The sequence below is a fragment of the Pezoporus flaviventris genome, unplaced genomic scaffold (genome assembly GCF_033815535.1).
Source record: "Pezoporus flaviventris isolate CSIRO_AGI_PZ_B2104156 unplaced genomic scaffold, CSIRO_AGI_Pfla_v1 ptg000002l, whole genome shotgun sequence".
NCBI lineage: Eukaryota > Metazoa > Chordata > Aves > Psittaciformes > Psittacidae > Pezoporus > Pezoporus flaviventris.
The window spans coordinates 35,189,737-35,212,912 of record NW_026892550.1 but is presented as its reverse complement, the minus strand read 5'-3'; positions in this window follow the sequence as shown (position 1 = coordinate 35,212,912).

The window sequence follows — 23,176 nt, the reverse complement described above, 5'->3', positions numbered from 1 at the left end:
TTCTCTGGTGTTGTTTTCACTGTTTTTTTTCTTTCCATTCTTAACCTCTCTAGGATTTATTTATAAGTTTCTACTTATTTATTTATGCACTTATTTATTTTCCTTTATAGAATATCTTATGTCCTTTTGCTGCCTTTTCTCCCCTGCTTCCTCAGCAGGAATCTTTTTTCAAGTTCTGATTCTCTTAACTTCTTACAGTTTTAATTTCTGCCATGAGAATTCTACCTTGTTCTTCTCAGTCTTCGTTACCTTTCTCTTTTTCCTGTCTTTTTCACATATGTATCAAATTGGAAATACCACAAAGCATGCCAATTCCTCATTGGAATCGCAATGAAATGCTGTGTGTCTTTGAAAATGCCATCATGATTAAAATTAATTTTATGCAAAACATACAATGACAAAATAAGTGCCTTATCATTCCTTTTATTGTAATGTTCCTGGAATTTGGAGTGATTGATTAATGATGAGCTACTTATGCCTTGTATGATAAAGAGCACAGACTAATCAAAGAAATATTTAAACTATGTGTAGTGGGCAATAGTACAATCCTGAAATTGTACTTTCTACTAAGATATCAAAATCACTGAATTGTATTGTTTCCCCCACCCCAATCCCAAATTGATTAGTCAATCAATAGCTAATGAAATAACTTAAAAGAAGCTTTAAATTAAGAAAAGCTTTTTTTTTTTTTTTATTGACAGATCTTGCCTTTCCTATCTTTGTAAGAACTGTCTATGACAGTACTGTGAAGTCACTTAGTGTGATGTGTATTCCTTGATTTTTCAAGCAATGAAAGGTGTGGAAGAACAAAAGCATATCCAAATGCTATTAGCCAGGCGCTAGTTCTTGTAAAAATTAGTGTCACTGTAATTCCTATCTATGCTTTCAGACTTTTCCACAACATGACACTAGCACAGATGGCAATGCAATAAAATGGTAAATCCCATAGGAAGCTTGTTGCCATTGAAATAGATGGCGATTGCTACAGAAGGGTTGTCCTTATGTGCAGATGCCTGAGTCCACAACAGAAGCTCAAATCTGTGAAATTTATCCATTCATCTTGAGTAATTTCTGATGCTGGGGTGACCACAATTCTTGCTCGACCTTCAGGGAAAGCAACCATGCATGCTAAATCTCTCCTGATTATTCTGATGTACAAGTACCATAGGCCCAGATTACAAATAATGTTTTCAGATGCTTAATTCATATTGATTTAAGTAGGGCTATATATCCAAGCAACTTTGACATTAAAAACATCCTCTTCTGCTCCTTAGTGCAAACAAAATGACTAGTGTTGTATATTCTAAGTGAGGTTGTAGAAAATAAAACTCGAATCTCTATTTTCTTTCCTACATCTAATTGAAGAAGCAGGTACAATTCTATGAATTTCTTCTCCTTGTCCTTTTTTGAGGATTCACTTTGGGTTCAATCACATTGTATACCATAATAAGACATTTATTTCCAAAGGATGTGTGATGGGGCCCTGATTTCTTGGAAATGGCTAAAAGTCTGCCTGTTAATGACAAGCAGTGAATGAAATTCTCTTTTTGCTTGTGTGCGCAGCTTTTGCTTTCCCTATTAAATTTTCTTTTTCCTAGCTCACAAATTTTCTCACTTTTATTCTTCAAATTCTCTCCTTCATCCTGCTGCAAGGAAGTGAGTGAGTGGCTGGTGGGGCTGAATTGCCAACAGGGTTAAACCACAGTAACTGTGTATGAAATTTATGTATTGTGAAAACTTTTGGAATGTCATAATAATAGGTGGTAGGTAATGATTTTGAAATAGTAAGAAAACCTGGAATTTATTTATATTTTTAAAGAAGAAAAGCTTAGGAAAAACCTTATTGCAGAGCACCCAGTGCTTTCAAACATGAATTGAAATGCATTATTTTCGAGTACACTTCAAACTTTTTTGTTTGGCATAAATTTCTCAGTATGTTCCAAAACACATTGACTGTCTCAACCTGTGTAATGCATTCCTCCTTAAAGTGTCAACTGGATCAAATTTACAACATAAAGGCATAAAATCAGGAAAGATCTATGGGATTTTTAGGTGAAGTATCACTAATGCTCAGGAAGCAAAGATAATTGCAGTTGGTAAAACCACAAAACAGTCCAAGGGAAAATGGAGAATGTTTGATTTTAGCCTTTAGAAAAAGCTGGAGGGAATGCTAAGTTTGAAGTGGAATCTGAAACCACATAATTAGGGTTTTGTACTGAATGTTTGTCAGAACTGTAATGATTTTCACTTTTCAGCAGTCTGCTTTGTGGCAAAAAGGATTATCCCTCTGTTGTCCTGTGCTCTGACAACATCAGAGGTAATGCTGTTGTGCATGAAGTCTTGAGCATATAATTGATTTTCACGTCAGTTATATATCTGGCCAGACCTTTTAAAATAATTGTATTTTATTTCAATTCTGAGTCTTCTACTTGATTAAAAAAAAAGGAAAGAAAAATATTCTAATTTGCTGTTAGAAATACGGGAATGATCAGGTCAAATGCAATTATTAAATAAAGTCATAAAAAATGGTAGTCATACTGAAGTTACAAAAAGCTATACAAATGCAATTTTGTTTCCTATGATTTCTTTGTTTGTATTTTTCTGTAAAATAGACATTTATGTATACAATGGCGGTAGTAATCCAGGGAAATAATAGATGAAGGAAAAGGAGGAAAGCAGCAGTAGGAGACTGAGGCTTAAAGAGATGCCAGTGAACAATAGAAACACTCCTAACATCTTAAATAAATATCTGTGTGATAACATTGCTGTTGTCCAGGGAGCTGTATAAGCATGGGGTGGATTTGATATGGAAGTAGGTTGTATTTGCTCTGGAAGCTGTAGTTCCTGCTAGGGTAGGTGTTAAAAGGCTTTTCTCAACAAACCAAAATGCTTGTTCTGTCTCAGAGAATTCCTGTTTTAGCTTCCAGATGGGTTGGAAAGTGTTTGCAGGCTGGATGGAATGGGACAGGGATGGTGTTACTCCCATGTTCCACGGGGGCTATGTGTGTTACTGTTAAGGTATTTGCCTGTTCGAGGTGGTTTCTCTGGTTGCATATGAGAAAAAACTAAACAGTTATAGTTTGAACAGGAATAAATTCTTCTGTCCAGTGCTGGCAATAACTTTCAAACACCTGTCCAGCTTTTCTGTTCAAAGCATTTGTATTTGAAACAGAGCAGTAGTTGTTGAGAGGATAAACATTCATGAGCTGAGACAAGGATACGTTTTGATGCACAATATTAGACATGCTTCTTGCAGGGAGAGAAAATTGGACACACTTGGTTATAATGAGGCTCAGCAAGACTTTCATACACAAATATTAACTGCCAGGTGTGCTTTATCTGTGTTAGATGGAAGAAGAATATAAATGAAGTCAAACACCTGTGTGTGTAAACTGACATTTCAGATAACTTTTTTTTCAGACTTGGTACGTTTGTAGCATTTAGATTTGTCACTTACAGAAACTGCATGACACTACTTATGTGTCGTTAAAGAACGACTTAGAGCTATGGACTTTTGATTAATTATGCTACTGGTAAAAGCATCCCAAATCATGAGTCCTGGAAAAAAGAATAGGAATTACAGGACAGCTGAAACGTGATTTCTGTTTCATGAATGCTGATGGTAGCAGTGACTATGAATCTTTGATACAATATACTTATGGATGCTCATCTTCATTAGCAGCAGTACCATTGTTAGACCCAAGCAAATGAACTGTCATTTCTGTTTCACAGGAAGGTGCACCATGGATTGTTTTGTGATTAAAAAATATGGCATATGTTGGAAAAGTAAAAAGCATCACAGTAATTACTCTTTAAAACCCAGCTCTTATTATAGTGAGAATATTTCCTTATTTTCTCTGGATAATTATTTATGAACTATTAAAATTCTAAGCCTGCTGTTCATATAAAAATTTAAGAATTCACAGAAGTTATGATAAAATGAGAAGAGTAGAGGCAGAGAAGGAAGCTGCCACTGGGATGTAGCTTTTACTATTTTCATTGATATAAGTAGCATTTGGCAAAATTCCAACACTATTCTGAGATTTCACCTGCTTGTGCCAGTATGCTTGCGGACATAAGTGAAATAATTTTTATTCCAGACACTTTTTCCCAATATTTTCAACAAACTCAATGTTAGAAATCTGGAAAGCTTCTACTGAAATGGTTGAATTTTAGCTCTGTATTTCTACTAGGAAAAGTGACAAACCTTAGTGAATAAGAAACTATCATTTATAAATTGAAACTATTTTAATAAAAAGGTAGAAAGGAAAATGGACACTTATACTAAAATATGCAGTAGGTAATATAAAAGGGATAACTTTTAACTGGAGAGAATTGGCAGGGAAAAAAAGGAAAACTGCTTCTACAAAACTATATGATGATAAATTTGTATACATTTTCCACAGAACAGGTAGGAAGAGTGCAAATGGATTGGCTATTAATAATCTATCAGACACAGCAGTTATTCTTATTTTTCTTATATGACTTGTCTTTATGTATTGCCTTGACTTTAGAGAAAGCAAGTATCTTCAGATTAGTGGCATGGTACTTCAGATATTTAAGATAAATTTTCTGTTTTGCAACTACATCATAATCAAATTTATTTAGGATTTTATTAAATCATGATGAAAGCTTTTGGTGGGTACATCTAGTGTGCTGAGTTAGTCAAATACAGAAGAGCTCTTATCTCCTATACAAGTAGGAACTTTGAACATAGGACATTGGACTCATCAGATAAAACTGCTCAACAATGTTTATCTTAGTAAGGTTCTGAATATAAACTACAGAGAAAGTTATGCATCTTCATCAAGTCTCCTGTCAACTTAATGTGTTGGACAAATGGACCTATGAGCAATTATTTTTTTTTTCCTTCCTTCTGTATTATAGTGAAAAAAAATAAATCTGTTGTTTACTAAGCTCAAGGTTTTATGATTTCAGGACAGTCTAAGCAATATTATTTATTCAGCCATATTTCTTTTAATCAAAAGTCTTAAAATCAAAATATGAGTTCCAGGCATTGGTTAAGAGAGCATCCAGTTCATGTATCCATGTGTTTATATTAGTGCTATCTTAGATTCAGGAAGTGCACAGAAAGACTCTGCCCTATAAGTGTATATGCTGCTTACCATATCTGCTATGATTCTACAATTATTTTTAAACATGCTGTCATTATTCAAGACCTTAGAAAAATCTTGACCAATAAGAACAAAATGCTACCCTGTAACGATAAAAGGAGAGCACCAACCATAATTTCTTTTCTTGATGGAAAATAAATACCATATTTCTTACTACTGAATATATAAATGTTATAAAAACTTGCCAAAAAGGTAGTATTCATTATAGTTTGGGTTGTGACTGCTCAGAGTATTTCAAAAGGACACTATCAATGAGTTTATTAATATATAATAACTGTCATTTAAGAAAGCTGTTATTGATGTAGGCATTTTACATATTTATTTCTATAGTAATCATTTTGCAGTACTTCCATTTAATTTGAATACAGAACGGTATAGAAAAGTAATATCCAAACTTGCACAAACAAGTAGTGCCTACAGACTTATGAATCAATGTACTTTTGGATTTTGCGTTGAAAGATTACTTGAATTACGTCCCAAAGAGTCTGAAGATTTTGACTCAGACATCATGTTAGACCTCTACAGCTGGTAAGACGTAAGACTGTTTGTGAAAGCAGTCGGGGTCGAGAGTGGGGTTTATATCTCATATTATGTCCACAGCATGTGAAATCTTTCTAATTTGTAATGTGAAAAGGATTTTCAAAAGCTGACAGAAACACTCTGAGAAACATCAGGTGTGACACTTGCTGCCAGTAATTCTACCGCTTCTCCTGATACCTGATGATAGACATCACTGCTGACTCTGAGTTATACATTTTGAGCAGTTTGCTAGTTGGAATAAACAGCTAAGTGATGGAGAAATTAATTTTCTGCATCAAATGTTTGTGGTACTTGGGGAAAAGAGCATATCAGTTCACACTGTATAGCATGGGTTTTTCTAATATGCTAATAAAACTGAATTAGTCAGAGTTATCATCTTGCAGCTTCCCATAATGTCTTGCGAACAGCAGGCAATATTTACTTCATTGACTTTTGGCAGTAGATATTTCTATTACTGCACACTGATCTAACTACTACAGACAGATGATTTTTGAAAGCAGAAATCCAGGAGGACATTACATCCCTGAAACTTAATGATTATGTGTATGCAAGGTGAATGCTTAAAAGTATTAAACCCAATATTTGTGATCCACTTCCTACAAGTACTCCATCTAATTATTCCATTGGCAAAAATGTTTATCAAATGTTATTTTGGACCTAATGCTATTGTTCACCTTGCAAAGTCATTTTTGAATCTGTAAAGACAGGTATGCCCTTTGGAAATGGTTTGATTTTGATCATTTACCCAACCAAAAAAGGAAATAAGCTGTGAACAGCTGAATAGGTCTATCCATGCTAATGAGATTCTAAATAATCTATACCAGTTAAAAAAATTAAACAGTACTCACTGCATCAAAGATCTATTGATTTCAAAACAAATGGAGATAAAGAATGTTACCTAAAAGACAAACTCAATAAAACTGTACCCTGGTTACAGACAAGCCATTGGAAATGAAGCTTAAAAAATCCATATTGTATCATTTCTTTATTATCCAAAATTGAATGTAGAAGGATGATCTTGCGATTAGGGCAGTGGACCAGAAAATACGCAGTTCTAAGTTTAATTGCTGGTTCTGCCTTGTCTTCTGTGTATGAAACAGACAAAATTATTTCTCAGCTACATAAAATCACAAGTTTGAAGTCTTTCATGAGCATAAGATGCAACCGATTTGAAATATAAATTTTGATTACGTAATAGTCATAAGTTAAACTTTGATTCTCAATGAAAGTAACTATGCATGAAACACCATTTCCCTTTTTTGTGTCATAGCCACCCCAACAGATGGCAAAATAAAAGCCTATTCTGCTTTGGTAACCCACGTGATAATTTAAAAAAAAAACACAAAAAAAACTTTACCCATTTTCAGTCTTTTTAGCTGTATTTTTTGTCTGGATTTGTATTAAGTTTGGTATTTGTAATGGAGAGTTTACAATGTCTCTATCTCTATCTGTACCCCCTCAGACGTTAGCAAAGGTTGAGTCCAAACTTATGGCTATTTCTACAAATAGAATTACATTGGTACAGATTTTTCTGACACGTCTGTTCAAATCCACTGAGTTCATGTCTTCTTTGTGGTGCCCAGAAAAAAATTAAGAATTCATTAAATTAATGAATTAAAAAGCATATGTGTCTATTAGGTCTTACACATTATTGTTGTGCTTCTACAGTCATTTTAATAAACGCTTACCAACTTGTTTGTAACATGGAAAGCAGGCTAGAATAAATTAAATACTTCACTAAAGAACTGTATGTGAGGTATTTAAAGCAGATGCACTAAAGCTAGATAATATTTTCTTCACTTCAACAGGTTTATTTATATTTAAAGGAAAATTCTTTAAAACTTCAATTTTTATTTTTATGCAATAATGAAGACTCTGAGGATATTGAAATTAATTGTAACTTGTGCATGAAATTCATGACTGCTATTAACCATTGGATATTTATTAGTTTTGCAAGACAGCAAATAAGAATGTTTTTCAAATTTCACCTTTTGAATGTTTGTTTTTCTATGCCACTGCACAGACAAAGTGGGATCTGGATTCCTAAAAAGATGGCCATGTTATAAACCATGGTTTTACCAGTAATAGCTTATTATGCAAGATAAACATAACACAAACCAAAATACAATTAAAACAGAACGTGGGATCTTTAAATTAATAAAACCTGTCCAGAGAGCATAAATATATACTCTTTGATGTTATTAGCAGTGGTGAATTAGTTGCTGAGGGTAGCAGCCTGTTAGGAGCAATAACAACACTGTCAGGTGTCCATTTATCAGAGGTGAAGTTCACTCTAAGGAGTGTTGGGAAATGGTGATAAGGGTAAGGAAATTTTCACAGAAACTCAGAAGCCAGGATGGACTTAGCTCATTACCAGAGAAGCAAAATTTAGCTTTTTGTCTTCCCTTCCAGGAAGTATCTTATGCAAAAGTTGATGTACTTTAGGCAGTTCATGAGTGCTATGAAACAGGTCTTCTTTTTCATACATTAACCTGTGAAATGATGTGAAATCATAGCAAATTCAATCTTATAAAACTATTCTTTCATTAATCTGTTAGTGGTTTTCTTTGTCAGTGTTATTTATAGAAACAAATTTTGTTCTGCTTTTTATCCTGTATGTATATACAGTTGCTTTGGAACTGGAGTACTGAGTGGAAGATGATTAAAAGTCTGGATGTAGATAAGCACCTCACAGTTCAGAATCCAAGATGACAAACCTTCTTCTGTCTTAATGTCTTTTGAAATATTAAATGTTCAAGTTATTTGGGGGTTTAGCTTTGCAATGAACCATACATGCAGGTTTTTATTCTTGTGCTTTTACGTTTGGGGGCAGGATGGAAGAGTGCTTGGATTACCTTCTTAAACTCGAGTCAGGTGGCTAGGTGAAAGAAGTGAAAGATGGCAATTTCTTTTCAGTATTTGTGGTAGTAGATCCACTGGTGTACATATCCCATTTTGTGAGTTCCTAACTTCTTGCAACAAAGGCATCTTCTTATTTAGGCAATTGTTATGCAGTTGTCTGCTTTACCAGGTTTTTTATTACATAATTTTGAAACAATTAAGTGACAAACAAAAAAGTCTTGAGGTAATCCTCCACAGAAGCGTCTAAAAGGAAATAAAGTCTAATGAAGGCTAAGGTCAATAAAGTAGAGATTGCATCAAGAATAAGCAGGACATGATAAGGATCTAGTTTGTCCAAGGTGGGAAAAATATCACAGGCTGCCGGTGTGGGCAGAGGCTCTGCTACCTTGCAAGTGTGGAACATGCACCAGTGGTTAAATGCAGATGTAAATTTGATTATTGCAATGCTGTGGTCAGTCTGTTTTCACTATGTTTATCATGAGAACTGAACTATACCTTACAGCTACCGCCTAACACATTGGCCTGAATGCCTAAGCAAAACAAAGTGTCTGAGCACTTTTATAAAGTTCTGTGAAACACTGTTCTGTGAAAAATAGCTGAAAATAAAACTGGTTTATTGCAGACATGGATTTAAGTCCTTGAAAATCTAGCTGCTGTTACCTGTGTCCAGACTATACTCTCTTTTGTGCAGACAGCCCTTCTGTAACTCCCAAGCCCCATGTGATTCATGCTTATTCTGTTGTCAAGTAGACAGGGAAGTTAAAAATGAAGGAGAACAGACCTGGTGTTTGTTCACTGACTGATAATTTGTACAGAGGAATAATGCTGAGATACAAAATAAAAATGCAATAATCACTCAAAAAAAAATCAAATAAACTGTTTTGTAAATGATTGTTTTCTTGTGAGAAGTTACAGAAGTTCAGTGAAGTAAATGTATCTTTGTGGGACTTTGGTTTGGGTTTTGGAGGATTTACTTGAGAGAAAAAAGGTTTACCCATAAATTAACAGATTCAGTGAAAAATATGAAGTACAAAAGGTGCTGGATTATGATTAATATACATTTTTAAAAATGTATAATTTTTTCATGATGATTTCAAACTTTCATAATAAGCTAAAAAAATCCTATTGTTTTATGATTTGAGATTTTTTTAGGGTTTTTTAAGTGACTTAGGAAACAAATTAGATTGTTACAATTGTGCAGACTTAGATTATTTTAAATGATCACAGTTGGAGTTATTATGTCACACACTGTAATAGGTAATTAGGTAATGAATATTACAAAATAAACTATAATAAAAACATTAATAGCGTGGAGCACTAGGAATCAACTTTTGTCGATTAAAATAAAATTACATATAAAAACCCATAAATTTAAATGCACAGTTTTTCCAGATACTAATCACAACCAGTAGGCCCTAAGGAAGGATAAGGATGTGAGAGAAATTATCTTACTTGTGGCTGCATTAAATTTTCCTGTGTGTTGCTAGAACAGATATGAGGTTTTGAGCTTGCTAATGCCACAGCTGAATCTTGAAAGACATTGTGTGTAAATAGCATAAAACTGAAACTTGTGGTTTTGCAGTTTACCTAAAAGTATAGATTTCTCTGTTTCTGTAAGTGTGCCACAAAGCAACCAATAGTCTCAGATAAGAAACAAGGTTTTACTGTTATTAGTGTGCTTTTACTCAGACTAACACCTTTGTGCATTTTATTTCTCATCTGGGCGAGGAAAGTAATTTACTGAAGTTGACCTGTGGAAACATTTTGTTAGCTGTCCTAGAATTATCACCTGATAATCAACCTTTTGCTTTCTCCTCATATGAAGTAGGGACCTGCATATAGCTAGTTATCTCATGTTGCAGAAGGCTGACAAAATTGAAGCATTGTTTAAAAATTAAATAATTTCATTAGACTTTGCCTGCAACCACTTTCCAGATGACACAATGCATGATAAGTCACAATTGTGGTATGTAGCAAGAAAATAGCATATGCTGGTGGATAAAGTATAAGGTAATCATCACTGTTAAGCATAGTGTCAGTGATTGTTTTAAACTTGGCTGTGTCTAATGGAAAGTGAAAGAAATAAATTTATGTTTAACAAAATTACTTCATTTGCAGATGTATCTGTATTTTAGCTCCCCAGAATTGTGTTCATATGTATTACAGACCTACATAATCTTTCCCATGCTCTTGCCATATCAGAAACAACATTTATTTCCCTCTGAAGGCCTTTTTTCTGATGTAAGGCCAATTTCTTTGTTTGCTTAATCTATTCCTGTTCCAGTACGTTTAGTTCATTTCAGTGATTCAGATTATAGGACCTCTCAGATAACAAACGATATACATGGCAACCTCTGTTGACTGCGACAATGATTTCAGTCTCATTCCTGAGAGGACTTACCACCTCTGTAAGCGCAACTCTTGACCTTAACTGTAGACCTTGATCTGTAGATACCGGAGATCAACATTTAAAAGTTAAGGAGAACAAAAATGCATTTTCAGATTTGTCAGTGTCTCTTCAGGAATTAGTACAACAATGCGGAAAAGGTTATAGATATTTTCTAGAAGAAACCTATGAACAGTTTGTAAGAAAAGTGTAGCAAACTCTCAGGACATAATTATCCAGGATGACGAGTATGATGAAGCTATATAAAACTTAGTAATTTCTGCCTGTACAGATTTTTTTGTTGACGTTCAATGGTGAGTAAACAACTTTTGATGCATGATGTGACAAAAATTTTGTCTTTTGAAGGAAAGGAAGACACAGAGAAGATGCAACACTTACCTACTTTAACGGATTTCCTTTATTGACCCTAAATAGCTGTGGAATATCTGCTTAACAGTATTATAAAGCAACAAAAAACTTCTGAAGAATGCTAGAAATTTAAATGGATTGTAATCTGTTGATGTAATTAATTTAGACATGCTGACGTCTATTTTGGTACAACAAATAATGAATTTTTCTATGATGCTACAAATAAATATGGCTGCAATTAAGCACCTTCTTATGAAAGCATCTTCTGGTTTGGCCAATATCTCATGAACTTTATTTAATGACATATGGTTTTAGGACTTGAGGTTTTCAAGATTTTGATGCAAGTGAGCCCATTGTTCAATTATTATGTAGCACTCATTGTGTGTGAAACTCATGTTTAGCAAATATATAGAAAGTCTCGTTTTCTTTAAGCCTGGATCTTCCTTTGAAACATCTCTGTAAGTGATGATAATTTAACTACTAATGTATTTAAAAGAACTGTTGTCAAAAAAGACTGGTTTAATTGATGGAAGATATTTTTGTCTTTCTTTGAAGGACAATCTCTGTAAATAGTATAAATAAAACAGACATGCTGCAATGCCTTCAGAAGAATTTACAGAACTGTGTTGTTGATTTCTTTATGTGTATGACTTATGCACTTGTAAGAATTACATATGACACTACTTTGGCTTTAGAATAACCTCAGCATCAGTTAAAATCTAGTGATGAATGACTGGGTGAAATTCCTATTAAGGTTAATGGAAAGCAGTGCTCAGCTTTTCATGTTCAGCTCTGGACTGACTTAAAATTTAAAAATCATGCATCTGATCAGTTTAATTCTTCTTGCTGCCTATATTTTTTCCCATTTGGTATTAAAGGAACTATTTTTATGTTGTGTATTTTAAAATTTTAAAGCTACTACTATGTACCATTTGTCAGAAGAGATCTACCATATTCTAGTATTTTTATCCTCATCTATTTTACGCTATTTGTATATCCCAAGGGATATGTACTACAAGAAATACAAGTAGGATATTGGCTTTGCAGACATTTCCTCTTTTGTTTATAATGTTTAAACAACTTCTGTCAATTACTTGTTTTACAGGGCATATTTATCTGTTCAGGTTTTCCCTTGACTTGATGTCTTGATTAGCTGAAGACTGCAAAATGAACTTTTCAAATAGAAATGAGATCATGTGTGGACTTAGTTTCTGAACTGACTCCACTGAGTTAACAGAAAAACTATTCCTTGATTTACCAGATCAGGTTTCCAGGGGCAAATTTGGAAAACAGTTTAGCTCAGACCCCATGGCACTAGCTGTCTGGATGCCTACTGCAGGGTGGTAGTGGGGGCACAACATTTTTGCTTCCAGGGGCAGGTGCTGCCACACAGGTTGCAGTGGTGACCTCTTCCTCTCAGCCGGTTTTCTCTCTCTTGATGCTGCCACCCTTTTCCTGGTGAGTTGCCCAAGTTTCTTGTCCAGCCTCTAGAGACAAATCACGTAGCTGTAAATGGAAGAAATCAAATGAATGTAGTGAAAAATCATATCTCATTTAACTAAAGTTTTGCTGATGAAAGAGATGCAGAAGCATCTGCATCTTTAAATTATCTCTAAAGCAAATAATTTGTCCCTTTCTTACAGAATATAATGGGGAAGTCCTCACTTGGAATGTGAGAAGCACAGGTAAAAAAGAAACTAAACTTTTGTTTTTGGAGACTTGGCTATGGCATATGAAATCTGAAAATATCAGACCTTAATTCCGGGCCGCAAAATACTGTAAGCTGGTACTATTGATTTTCCTGATGTTGTTGTGCAGTTGACTCCCAATTCTGAAGTGCTAAAGCATTTGTTGAGGCAGACTGTACTTGAAGTTCTATCTTAATAATAAATCTAAGCTATGCACATTATTTACAGTTTAAGATCAGACAGGGTAAAAGCCCTTCATTATAAATCCAGAAAATATATAAACAGCTGCTACTCCAAAATATCTAACAGTGGTAGATTCTTTAAAATGTGATATAAAAATTAAACCAAGGACAGCCTGGGGGCTATTTTTAAGCATTACAACTTGATTCTGTAACTGAACTCCAGCAGATACTTAAAAATTCAGAATTCAGATCTCTCATGCAATTCCTGAAGGATTCACATGCTATCAAAATTTCATGCTGAAATGGCATTTTCATTCATACTCTTCTGTAGCAGAACTGAATTTTGCACTTCTGTCCTTAAGCAAATAAAAATAGAAAAGTACAAGAATGCCAACAGGAAAAAAAAGTTCTCTTCATTTTAAATGAAAACCAGACAGCATATAGTAATGAACTAATATAGCACCCAAAATGATCATACTGACTTTCATCTGTACTTGTAATATCCATTTCAGTGCTTGCCAAACCCATATTAGTCTCTTTACTGGTCATCTATTAATGTTACTAGTTCCAATGAGATAAATATTTTAAAACACTACTATACAAATATTGAAGAAAATATTAGGAAGATATTAGTGGTGTGGTATTTCAGGGTTTGTTTGTGTAACAAAATAAATCATAGCCTAGGTAAGTTCCAATAACTGACTGATACAGTCGGCTTGCATGATGCCATGACTAAAGATTTGACAGCTGGTGGGCTCATGACAAACAGTAAGGGACAGCATTCTCTGTATGCAAACTCTGACCTTTCTTTGGAGACCACCACAAGGGTAGATAATTTACAGTTATCAGATTATAATTTTCCAGGCAGTGGATCTGTTAGCTATGCAGTCTTCAGATGGGAGAAATGAAGGTCCCAGAAGGCTCACTGATCCTACACACTTTGGATTTTAAAACAAGAATATTGGCTAAGGCAGCTCATCTGCTGCTTTTGGTAGCCATATTGCCCTCAAGGCAGGCAAGTGTTTTCTAGCCATCAGTAAAGCTGCTTGGATGAGAACCAGACAGCGCAGCTCAGAACAGTTCATTATCCATTTCTATGTCAAAGAAGGTGCTGAAATGTTGTAGTCCCCTACTGCTTTGCACTGTCTTTACAGGCCTAAGTGGTTAAGGGTGTAAAGCAGTGATGACTTAAGCCTGCAATGTTTGCAGATCGAATGAGCAGCACAAGCGTGAGACCTCATGAGAGCTCCTGTGCTTGCATTTTCGGACACTAGATGTTCATACACTTCAGCTAAAGTCCAGAAAAAAACATTGACTTTGTGAGGCTCTTCTGAATTTAGCACAGATTCTGAAATATATAAAGCTTCCCCCCTCCCCTTATTATTTTTTTCCTCTTTTTACCCAGAAATGGAATGGAATATCTGATAAAAAGGAGCATCTGTATTTGCATACAGGAAACAATTGTTTTATATTGTTAATGTGAAATACCTAATAAGTGAATCAGTTTTATGATGTTAAATGGTTTTGCTGTGTTTCAGGAATCTTTATTTGCAATAATGTTCTTATTTGCATTGTATGAACATGTCTAGATACGGAAAGCATTCTGCTGGCCTTCAGCTAATCAGAATTAAATCATCAGAGTATGCAGAAAGTTTCGTACTAGTTTAAAGATTGGTGGTACTTCAACTTCTCATGTTTGTTCTTTGATTCACAGAACAACTTCTCATGTTATTTTACTAGCTATGTATGCATCCTGTTTCCTAGAGCTACAACAAAAAATCACAGTGGGAAATTCTATTTCTGAAATTTTGTACCAGATTTCATTGCCCATGTAACTGTTCTTTCCCCATTTTTCTTTAAGCATTCCTACATGCTGCAAGGCTGACTTTGTGTTTTCTTCCCCATATGTTCCCCATTTTTTAGCATGTTCAGATGTTTTAGCCCTCAGGCCTTTACTTTGAAATGTAGTAACTGTAAACTTTGGACTGCCTTTCTTATCTTTAAAATCCTTTTTGTCTTCTCCTGTATTGATAAATTTTCACACCCCATGAAAGAGTTTTTATTAAGATCTTAATAGTCTTGATCACATCCAGGAGATCAGTAATGATTTTAGAAAAAGTACTAACAGAAAAATCTTAAAATAAAAAAAAAATGGAAATAATTAGCTGTAGTCATGCTACCATGTGAAAGAGTTGAAAGAGTTAAAAATAAACTTACATTAAATTTAAAGCTTAACTATGCATATTGGAAAATACAACTACTAAGTAAATTGACTCCTGACTTACAATATGATTCATTTAGAGCATCATCTATTCGGGTTGTTTATTACACAGAGAAATCTTATGGTTCCCATCAAACCCACTCTCTGTATGGAAGGAAAAACTGTAAAAACAGTACCTTAACCTTCTTAACATGAAACTGCAGTTTTAAGGAAGAAAAGGAGTAGCACATCCTCCTACTGCTCTGTGAGAAAATAAATTGCTTGTGAATGTGGATTCTCACAATATTCAAGACTATTCAACTACACCTTCATCACAAAACTGGGAAGGTTTTGGAGAAGATTGATAAGAACTTACTGTTTCTTTTTGGGTTCAGCATAGTTTTGTTAGTTCCCATCCTTGCTTCTGTTACTGTAGCACAAGCCAATAAATGCTCTTGTCTTTCCCTTCTCATGTACTGGGTAAAGTAACTCTATCTGAAGTATTAGAGATTGATTCAGAGTAGCCTAGTCTGCCTTTTCATTTTTTTTCTTTTGTGAGCAGACTTGTCTTTCTCTGATCACTCTAGTTAAACGCACTGCTGAGATGGAAGCCACAGAGTATTGCTGTGCATTGCCTTACTTACCTCAGTTGTTTGGAAGCATTTCAGTTTTCTGCAGAACATTTTCTTGTTTGTTCTTTCTAGGGGCAGAAAGGCTTTCTTCTCTTTCTAATGAGTTCATGTCATTCAATTTCCAACATTTTGAAACAATCAATTAAAACAAGATAGATTTTATGTCAAGCATTGTTACAAATATGCAAGCTGTTTTTAACGATGGTAATTATCTGTTTGTATGTATCATGTAGTGAGGGGCACAGAACTGAACACAGTATTCGAGGTGCAACTTCACCAGTGTTGGGTACAGGGGTACAATCAGTGCCCTAGTCCTGCTGGCCATACTTCTGATACAACCCAGCATGCTGTTGGTCTTCTTGGCTGCTTCTACTCAGGACTTGAGATTTTTCTACTTTCAGTCAGGTTTTTTTTTGTTTTGCTTTATTTTAAATATGAAATCACACAATGCAAGAGCTACTAGGTGAATTCTTGTTAAAGAGGGACTCAGGATAGATATCACAAACCCTTTCCCTTCTTGTTTTCAAATCTGTTTGCAGTTTGATGTAGTCTTATATAAAATTCACTGAGGACAACTTCATTTTGGAGCTATGTCTAAAATAATAAATATATATACATTTGCATCAGGAGGGTATCAATCTGCATCACAGGGAGAGTCAATATTCTGTTGCCGTTTCATGACAGTATTTGTCATGGTCTTAAAGTAAAACAGTCATAATTGGGAGGTATACTAAAAATCTACTGCGGCTGGGCTGGTAGCCAATTTATCCCTAGCAGTGCATCTGTATATTCCATAACAGATACTTAGCTGTCACCTATATTACAAATCCAAGGGTTAATCATGTAGTGATATTAATAATTTTCTCTTTGTAACTCCTTGCCACTTGTTTTACCACTGAGTTTGGTATATTATTGCTGGCACAGGACACTAAGCCTTTCAACTACCAGCTATTCAAGTGCATGCTCCTCTAATGGTCTTGGACTGCAGTTATGTTTGTTGTGTTGTCTTCCATTTACCTTGTATTCTGTAATGGGTGTTGCTTGCATTAGAAATGTGCCATAAATATTTATTTTTTTCTTTTTTGGTAAGAATCATACCTATATGACTGCAGCTGCACTATTCATGAGGGAAAAAAAAAACCCAACACGTTTAAGAGGCTGTGTGAAATCGATACACATCAGTCAAAGTAGTGTATTTTGATATGTGCTGTAATGGTTTTATTTTCCATGCCAATTGCACATTAAGGTTCTTAGGAATGGAATGAGGGTTTTTTTTTCCTCTTTTAGCCTATGCATTGCCAGATCTTTTATATTTATTCTAACATCCTAAAGTTTAACCCATTGCAGATCACAGATCTGATATTATGGGAAGTGCTGGTGCAACACCTGGAAAAGAAAATATACAACATATAAGGCTTATGAGCACATCACACTTGTGATTGATATATATTTATTTCTCTTTCCACTAATATGGTTAGATATGTGGGAAGGACACATTGAAAAAGACCATCAGATGATTCTACAAAATGATTTCTGATGTCTGAAAAAGGATTGTTTCACTTTCTTGCAAGGAAAAGCAGATGAGAGATTCATGGGATTCAAGCATTCAGTTGAAGACCTGGTGTGCTTAACTCAATGTCTGCCTTATAGCATTATTTTAGGCACGTCATTCTCTTTAACCAAATTAACTCTGAAAGTTGTTCAGGTTAGAAGTGATTGTCTTCTGTATTTGTACGTGGCTTGGGACAAAAAGAAGTAATTGTTTTTGAAATACCACCAGTAAGCCTTATTTCTAAAATGCACTCAACCAATACTTTTCTCCCAAGAATCATGTTTAATTAAAAACTTCAGAGAATGTATTTAGCTGAGAACCTCAAAATAAAGAATCCATGTAAACATGGATTGTGAAAGAGGATAAAACAGTTAACAGTGTGTGTGGTGTGCCAACTCTGAGCCGAATTGTTATTAAAATGGGAGGAAAAGCAAGTTAATTAATAAATATTTTATTTCATATGAGGTTATTACGGTTTTAATTAAAATATTTAATCAAGAAAAAATTTAGAATAACAATAAATTTTATAAATCTATTTTCTGATATAAATTCTGAATACTTCGTCCCCTAACTTTCCTGTTAATATATTTTAAAGACATTGAAAATCCCTTTTTTCAAAATTACACATTCAAGTGCTGTAATTGTGGATAAAATGTTTGCCATTGGCCAAACAACAGAAAAGAGATGAAGCAATCCATTACCTTATTAGGGAATATAGAGGTATAAGTAGATAAACCATTTTGTTAAAAAAAAAACCAAAAAAAATCCCAAAACAACCCCCCCCACCAAAACCCCCCAAATCTCCCCCCAAAACCAAAAAACGTTTGAATTTCATTGTAAAATGTCTAGCATTCATGCGTGAGGTTAAAATTAAATATGACTCAGACACTTAAATCTTTAATAATATTGATGCTGTTTGAGGAAAGAATCAGCAACAAAGAATTGCCATACAACTGAGCAAAATGAACATCTGAAAAAGCCACATAGCTCTAAGGTGTGTGTTATGCAAGGAAATGAACTAACATTTTATTTTTAGAAGCATTTCTCTCCATCTTTATAGCAAATAAATGAAAATTACTTTTGCATATCACACTGTCGTGGTTTAAACCCAGTCAGGTAACTCGTTCACTCACTCCCCCCCTTCTTTCCCTCCCCCTGTTCCCGGAAGGACGGAGAGGAGAATCAAAAAGAATGCAACTCCCATGGGTTGAGATAAGAGCAGTTTAGTAACTAAGGTATAACACAAATCACTACTGCTACCACCAATAATAACAATGATAAAGGAAATAAAAAGGGAAGAGAATACATCACCTCACCACCAGCTGACCGATAACTCACCCCCCAAGCCTGATCAAGCACCCACCGATACATCCTCCAACCCCGCAGTCCCAGCCCTTCTGGGTAACTCCCAGTTACCTCCTGGGCATGACGTGCTGTGGTATGGAATACCTCTTTGGTCAGTTTGGGTCAGGTGTCCTGTCTCTGCTTCCTCCTGGCTTCCCCTCCTCCTTGGCAGAGCATGAGGCTCACAAAGTCCTTGGCCAAAGCAAAACATCATTGTTATCAGCTCTGTTCCCAGGCTGAAAGTCAAAACACTGCACTGCACCAGCTACCAAGAAGGAGAAAAATGACTGCTACTGCTGAACCCAGGACACACACTGCATTTCTCTGTCCTGAGGTAAGAATTAGCTATTACTGGCATCACTCTTAAGCCTTGACTAAAAGCACAACAGTAGCGCTATAGTTGCTTGGCTGTCATTGAAGAGCTTCATCATCACCTGTTAAAAATCTGCCTCAATAGCTGTTGCTGTCACAGCATTTCCCTTTCTTCATTCTACTACATAAAACTTCCTGAATGTAAAGTTTATACTAAAATAACAGCTACAAATACAGATACAATAGGCTATAGAACAATATTTCTTTTCATTGTTATTTACATTTTACGTTGATGCCAGAAGAAATGAATAGAACATCCTGTCTGTGGGTGTGCAGCAGCAGCCCTCTTGTATTTATTCTGGATTATGCTGTAAAAGTCTCACTTTTTTGAGCAGTGTTGTTGTGATACGAATGAGAGAGGTCTTACAGTACCATATATTTTTTCTAGGCATTTAAACTGTAGATATTTTTAAGCATCTGCCTACATCATAGCTCCATTATGCACTCTTATGGGAAAAATCTCTCCTATATCTGTGAAACTACTGTGAAACTTTTCCAGGACATATTTTCAGGGAATGGTAGAGTACGTCTGCATAAAAGAAATCATCCTGTTCTCAGTGACCATCCAAGATCACTTATGATCACAGTAATTGACACATTGGTTGGAATAATTTAATGAACTATTGATGAAACAAGTATGGCAGGCAACTCATTATGAATTTATGAGGGAAGAATAAAAATGTAGTAAAAAAGTACTGAAACACAAATTATTGCAAATAAAATACAGCAAAGTTTTTACATTATAAAAATATAAAAATACAGTAATGTTTTCTGGTAATCCAGCGACTGTTAGTTGGGTTACTGCTGCCCCTGGGTAAACTGACATTTTTATATGCACTAATTAGCAAAGAGGTCGAATGAAATTTCAAATAAAATACTTCATTTGTGGTGTTTTGCCTCTGTGGTGGAACTAATCTCGAATAAGCTCTGGAATAATCGGCAAAGTAAAACAAAAACACTAGGTGTACCTGTTCTGCCCACCAGGATTGATTATTATCTGCATCTAACTGGAAAAAAAAAAAAAAGAAAGAAGAAAAATGCATTTGTAGATTTTAAAGATTATTTTTATTTTTTAATGATTTAGCTGTATGGTGAAGTGTAAGATGTTGCTATGCGCCCATACACACACTTGCTTTTGGATATAATCAAACACTGGAGCGTGTAACAGTAATGCCAAGGATGCCCTGGTGAACTAACAGTCTTAACATCTCTTTTACTTGCTAGGCGTGCCTGCTACACTGTGTGCTTGGTCTGGCAACAGCAGTCAGCTCTTTTGCTAATTAGTGCACATAGAAATACCCAATTACATAGGAGCAATAGTGACTTGAATAGAGACTGCTGAAGTACTAGAAGAAATTATAAACTCTATTTCTAAGCCAGCCACAACCTCAATTCTTGTTTTAATCACAGAATTCCTAAGTTAAAGTTTCCAGCTGTTGCAATCATTTTATTTCCATGAAGAATGAAAGAATAAATGGCTAAATATCTAGCAAGAACACCACCCATGCTCTCAGAACATGCGCCTACAATGCAAGTGTTTACAGAACTATAGGATACTCCTATCTAAATCGGCAAATTTATTCTGTGTTTTGTCTTAATGAAAAGCCAAAAGACTGAATGAATTCTAGTGGTATGTCTCAGTTCCCGGGTTTCTTTAGCCTACTTTCTTCCCAATGACTTGCTGTGCTCTCCTTGCACTGCAGGAACAATGCAGGTTATACTTTGACTCTTAACACTGAGAATATCTTCCATTATTTCAGAGAGAAATAAAACACTCCAAAGAAAGCAGTGAAAACTGGCTACATTTTGAGCACTGTATGTACTACATATTACAACAAATCTCTGTTATTTTGTTTGCCTCCTGAAATATTACATCACATATGTTATGCTATATATATGCTTTGAAAGAAAGAGATAATAAGCACCTGTTCCATAAATACATGGCACCAATAATACAGAAATTAATTGCATTTATCTTGTTGCATTCACCTTCATACTGCTCAATAACAGCACTTCTTCAGGACCTGTCTATTTTCTGTTTAAATGTATTATGAGCAAGAATGAATCCTTAAATGCTGTGCTTTGCCACATGCCCTGGAAAAGAAGACCTTATTGCCCTTGAACTTGTACTTTCAACTCCTGTTGCTTTCTTTTCAGATTATTAATGCTTTGTTAAGCATGCAGAAGGAAATCATACAGAACTCATACCCTTGTTTGGGCTTGCTACTTCCAGAAATATCTAAAAAGTTTAGAAGTTTTAACTATGTTATTTGTTACATCTAGAAGAAGAGATGGTATTTATTTTATATGTTGTATAAGGGGCAAAGTCTTTGCTTCACTGAAGGCTGTGGAGGAATGCCCACTAAAGACAAAATTTCCTCATAGAATCTTAATGACAACTGCTCTGAACACTTTAAAAATCATTCTTTTCTACATTGACCTACATTTTTTGCCAGATAAAACACAAATCAGTTGTCTTTACGGGGATATGATTTTAATTACATCTTCCAGGTTGTTGTTGTTTTCGTTTGGGTTGGTTTATTTTCTTGTTTTTAATCAAAGTAGTAGTTCCAAATAAATATTTGACAGCTGAGTTGTTGATATTTACTATTTCCCAATTTTACATTCATTAGGCTGTTGTCAGCTTTCAATATATAGAATTGTAATATGGATGGTAAATAGGTATCTTCCCACATGTATTTGTTAATGATGGTGTTAACATTTATAGGTAAAAATTTAGTGATAATGGCATTTATACATCATCTCACTCTGTTAGTAAGTCAACAGAAGAAAAACTCAGCTCAGAACTCTTAAGTGTTACAGTTGGTGTAAGACATATTGAAACAGTGAAATATTTCTTTCATTTGTGGGCCTGTAATATCTTCTGGGAACACTGAAAACAGAATCTGGTTTTGAACAGAAACAGTATTAGGCTAACTGCAGCGCTACCAGCCCTCACAATTTGTTTAACAATGCTTTCACTTTGCCTGATGTTGCAATTCTTGAGTTGGCTGGTAGTTAGACCCCTGGCAGGAGGGGTGTTTCTGCGGCCACCAGGCTAAAGCTCCAGTGCTTTTGCTGCTGATGTCACTGCAGTGAGTAAAAGCTGTCAGCTCCTAAGTGTCAGCTCCTAAAGTGCAGAAGATTGATTAGCCGTTGAGTTTGGGCATTGTATACTTATTTTGAAAAAAAATGAAAGATGGCTACTGGAGTATTGTGTCTGGCTGTTAATTACTTATTGCCTTGGAGGCAAGCTCATTTACTGAACCATGAGTTTGCCAGGCCTCTGAAGTGTATTTTCACTTATAAGTTATATGGTGAAATGATGCCTCAAGCTATGAAGAGCAACAGAAAAGCATTATTTTAAAGCAGTCTAATCTAGGCTGTACAATAAGGAGGACTGTGAGGTGGGGAGGGTCAGCGACTTTCAAGTGAAGATTTGATGAAGGTAAGTTTATGGGAAGCACGTAAAAACTTCAGTTGTCAATCTTATTCCTCTGGCTGTAGCTTTTGTCAGTACCTTGGTTCTTTTAAGTGTCCTCTAGTCGCTATCTTCTCTAAAAATCAGCAGTATGAAAAAAAAAACAAAACCCCCCAACGTGGTTACTGATTCTTTCAATAAAAAAAAATTATAAAACAGTTGTGGCAATCAGTGTATGCAGAAAAGATTTTAGGAGGAACATGTTGATAATAGCAGGATCATTGACATAATGCGACTTTTTAGAGTTATCTGAAATATGTTGTAAATCGTATTGCAAAATTACATGCATGTACATAAATTGCAGATGTAAGCTCTTCATATTTTAGTCGATCATTTATAAACTACCACCTAATAGGACTCATGATAAAGATCTAAAGATTCATATAAGGTAATGCTGTGAACATATTGAATTAAAATCTAAGGGACTTTTATA